This window comes from Felis catus, chromosome E3, assembly GCF_018350175.1.
Source record: "Felis catus isolate Fca126 chromosome E3, F.catus_Fca126_mat1.0, whole genome shotgun sequence".
Classification (NCBI taxonomy): domain Eukaryota; kingdom Metazoa; phylum Chordata; class Mammalia; order Carnivora; family Felidae; genus Felis; species Felis catus.
Genome location: NC_058383.1, coordinates 32,489,672 through 32,494,269, shown reverse-complemented (window position 1 = coordinate 32,494,269; position 4,598 = coordinate 32,489,672). Strand labels below are relative to the sequence as shown.

The 4,598-nt window shown below is 52.7% G+C and overlaps 1 long non-coding RNA gene across 1 annotated transcript; it reads left to right on the top strand.

The window, feature by feature from the left end:
* The first annotated feature begins 1,024 nt into the window (after positions 1-1,024).
* Positions 1,025-3,896, top strand: LOC111558205. The gene is made up of 2 exons (XR_002738786.2): positions 1,025-1,183; positions 3,076-3,896. It is a non-coding gene; the product is annotated as an uncharacterized LOC111558205 (long non-coding RNA).
* Positions 3,897-4,598: the final 702 nt, after the last annotated feature.

The window sequence follows — 4,598 nt, the reverse complement described above, 5'->3', positions numbered from 1 at the left end:
CTTCGTCCTCTCTTCCTTTTTCCACCCTTTCGTCAAATTGGAGTCGAGTGAGGTAGATCGAAATCCATTACTTTCAGCTGCAAACCTAACCCAAGTGGAAGACTGGCCTCCATGAGCCACTTTCTCTGTGTTGTCTGCCAGAAAAGCCTCAGGCTCTCCTGGTGGACTCCATTGAATGTGGCAGAGGAATTGAAAGGCATTGACGCCCGTGATCATCCCTGCCTCCACTCCTTTGCTTTTCGCAGGGAAAGCCAAACCTTTCCAGAATACTGCAGCAGCATGTACACGTAGGTAAGGAGAGACCTTTCCAGGAGGCAAGCCGACCAGAACTTCAGGAGCAGGGCGATTTAGGAGAGGCACCTAAGATGACCCACGCAATCGTGGTGTAGATTAGGGAAGGCCCAGAAAGAAGGCGAAGATAAGAAGCACCTGCTAGATGGAATAAACGCCAGGGTTGGGGAACCTCGAGGAGCCCAGGAGGGTCTAAGAAAGAAACGTGGATTGCGCTGGCTTGGGTCACGCGCCACAAAACGCCCGCTTGACCTGCCCATCAGGTTGCCCACAGGGAGGGGGAGATGACTCTCCAAGAGGAATTTGGGGTGTTGTTACCAAAGCAAAGGGGGACTGAATATCAGCCAGTCAAAAAAAAAATAAATATCCGCATGGATAGGTATTTCAGACATGAGTGGACCATGGGTAGGAGGTGAGATTTCTTTTTTCAATGTATCAGTTTTGGTGGGACTACACTGAAGTCAGGTCACTGCATTTCCAAACCGCCTTGGAGGTCCACTCGGCGTTTCATGACGCTCAACGAGACAGCGGACAACCAGCAGAGGGGAAAGGAAGTTGGGGCGGGCAGCGCAATCACGCCTCCGAATTCGGGCTGTCTGGGTTGGTGGGCAAGGCTTAAACCTCCTGTGGAACATTCCCAGTTGCCATCCACCCACCTCTCCCGATCTGGATCCCTGAGAGCCTGTCAAAGCGGCAGGTTCCCAGGCCCCGCCCCTGGAGGGACGGACTCCAACAGTCTAGGGCGTGGCCACGAATCCGCAGGTCCGCCTGCTCCCCAGGGCACCCCAAGGCCGTGGGTCTGTGGACGCTTCACGAAACCCTTTTCTCCCACTCGCAGCTATGCAGACCTTTCCACGTACGATGAGAGAAATTCGGCCAACCTCGAAACCAGGTGAGCCTCTGGCACTGTGTGGCCCGTCGTTTTTGCCCCGTCTTGCCCCGTCTTGCCCACGGGGCCTCTCTGCCTCCGTTGCCAGAAAACAAGCCGAGCAGGACGGAGGCTGAGAGGGAAGGCTGAGTCATCACCCTTTCACAGGTAGTCTGGTTACTGTGTCAACTCACCGGGGGGTGGGGAGGCAGGAGCCGGCAGGCCACACCTTGCTCCCAGCAGGCAGCTGCAAGGTCTGCGGTTCACGGTTCACGCTGAAGGCTCCAGATCCCTGCTTGGAATTCCCAGCAGCCTGCTGCTCCCATTAACCCCCTTAAAAGGCCTCCCGCCACCTGCCGCTCCACAGGCTGGCTCCAAGCTTTCCTGCTCTGCCTGGCACCTCTCCTCCCAGAAGGTCCGTCTCCACCGGCAGCTCAGCCACCACCTCCTCCAGGAAGCCCCTCCTGATTCAGTCCTGCTGTTTCTGGGCTCTGCTCACTCTGGAGCCTTCCGTACTTCCTCGAACAGCCCATCGCCTACCACTGTTTTTTTGTTTTTTTTGTTTTTTTGTTTTTTATTGTAAACATAAGACACCTAACAGGAGATCTACCTTCTTAAAGTTTTGAGGGTATGCCATCATTTGCCACAAGCACTATGGCGTACAGGAGATCTCTGGAACTTTCGCAAGCTGCACGGCCGAACCTCCGTACCCACTGAACCCCAGCCCCCCACCCCCCTTCCCCCAGCCACTGGCAGCCATCATTGTACTTTCTGTTCCTACGAGTTTGACTACTTGAGGCACCTCAAGGGATATCAACAGGTGGTAACCAACTAGATGCCCATCGACAAGTGAATGGATAGGGACAACATGGTATCTACCTACCAGGGAATATTATTCAGGCATAAAGAAGAAGGAGATCCGGTCACATGCTACATCATGGGTGAACCTGGAGGACAGTGTGCTAAGTGAAATAAGCCAGTCACAGAAGGTCAAATACCGCACGGGCCTGACTGTTACTTGATTGCACCTGACTTATGACGCAGACCAGAGACAGGTTCTCAGCCCCGGGCTACATGTTAGAATCACCTGGAGAATTTTAACAACTTCCACACCCGGCCTGCTCCCCGGGCCAATAAATGACCGCCTCTGCGGGATCCGGGCTTCAGAAGCTTCCCAGGTGGTGCTGGCGTGTGGCAAGAACCCAGGATTTGGAGCAGGAAAATCTAATTTCTAGCCTGGGATCTACCACTCTACTTGACAGGTGGCCTTGGCCCAGTGACTCGACAATAATAATTCGAGATTAATAGCCCTCTCTGAGCACCGTCTGTATGCTTCCTGCACTTGCTGCAACAGCCAGTTTCGTTTTCCGGGAAGCAGAGGCCCAGAGAAATCAAGCAGTTTGCCACGGGTCACCCAGCAAGGAGAATGCTGGGACCAGAGGCTCGGCAGGGTCATTAGCCCCCACGAGGCAAGTCTCGTTGGTCCCAGTGAGATATTTCGTTGTGATCCAGGAATCGCAGCTTATTCTGAAAAGGTCTGGGCTGGGGTCTTTCGGGATCCTTTTTTTCTGGACCAAAGTCCACCCATCCCAGGCTGCCATAGGATGACGGAGGGTGACAAACAGGAAAAGCGGGCTTCCGGAAAAAGCAAACCTAAGCTTAGCTAAGAGGATAGAGGCATGGTGGGCCGCCTGTTAACCCTCCTCTCCCCTTCCCTCCCGGATGAGGCAGCAGCACGTCCAACTTCTTCTGGCCCCCCAAAATGTGTTATTTAAGGTAAACCTGTGCCAAGGTCGAGCCACACACACCTGTCCTTCCTCGCATGCATGCGAGGCCCCGGGAAACGGCACCGTCGCCCTTCCACAAACACAAAGAAGCAGTCGCTTCCCGGCTCCTCCTGTCTCTGTTTATTCCAGCTGATGACACATATTGAGCAAACGTACGGCTTAAACTCCGGGACCGGGAACGTCCTGTGCTGTTCTCCTGTGTGTTCCGACACGTGCCAAGGGCCACAGCCGGGTCCTCTGTCGTCGGCTCTGCCCTGTTCTCTTGCAGTGATGTGAGCTGCGCGGGGCCCAGCCACCCTCACGGCAAATTTCCAGCAGTGCCCTTGCAGCCTTCCGGGGTCACCAGTCACCGTATTTTCCGGTGTATGAAACTCTGTGGCGGTGGTTCCCAACTGAGGGCAATTTTGGCAACATCTGAAGACCTTTTACCTTGACGCAATTTGGTGTGTGTGGAGGGGGCAGGGGGGAGTGTCTCCTGGCATCCAATGGGTGGATTAGACAGGGATGCTGTTACATACCTGACGCACAGAGCACAGCCCCCACGGCAGAGAATTATCTGGTCCCAAATGTCCATCGCGCCAACGCTGAGCAACTTTGGTCTATACCACGGAGCTCTTGCGAGGACAAATTTTGAAAGAAAACATTCGCAAGGACTTCTCGTGATAGAATTATTTAAAATGACTTTGAAGGGGGCTGGCACTGAAAATGTACTCTTTTCTCACGTGAGAAGAGTCATTCTATAGTGACACCCGGTTGTAACCTGCAGATCTGTGTCCGTGGGGCAGTATTCTAAGTACCAGCATCACGTGGCTAAAAGGGAATAAATGGAGCTAATGAAGAGGACCATAGCAATGTTCTGGCGGTAGAGATTTCACTGTACGGTGATGAGGAACAAATCACATTAGCCCTTATCAGCTGTGTTGGATTTGGGTAAAGTGGATATGAAAGACCCTAAGGGTGCTTTATTGCTATGTTGTATTGCCACACGCCGCCACTAGGGGGTGGTAGTATCACCAGCTCTTTCACTGTCCGGCCGCTTGGCCTGCCCAAGTCCATAAAGCAAATACATTGGAAGCAGGACACTTTTTCGATACACACAGTTTTGGAGGGAGGCATAGAGACTGGCCTAGATGTCTCTATGATGTTCCATAACATCATAGAGATGATGAACACATGTTCCAGTGTTCATCTCCAAATGCAAAATTAAAACTCATCTGACTCCGGTACATAGGTCTGATCCCTTAAAATGATGACATGCAAACTTGAAAAACCTGGGAGTCCTAAAATTCGGATCCTGGGACAGGTCCTTAGAGATTTAACAGGTCTAGAGTCTGCATTTTCACGAGCATTTCCCGAATGGTGTGTGCTCTAAAAGGTTCAGTTGCCACACACACACACACACACACACACACACACACAATCCATTCTCTACTTTATGCCCCTAAATGGAAGTCGGCACTAACAGATGACACGAATGGCCTCAATACTTTGCTCCCTCCCGCCTTCACCTTCTCACCCCCGTCCTCTGTAAAGTGACCGTGTGGTCCTCCCAAATGAAGGAGGGAGTTGTTTCCTCTCCCTGGAACCTGGGTAAGACTTGTAACCCGCTTGGCTGACAAAAGGCGGCAGAAGTGGTATCCCAATTCCGAGCC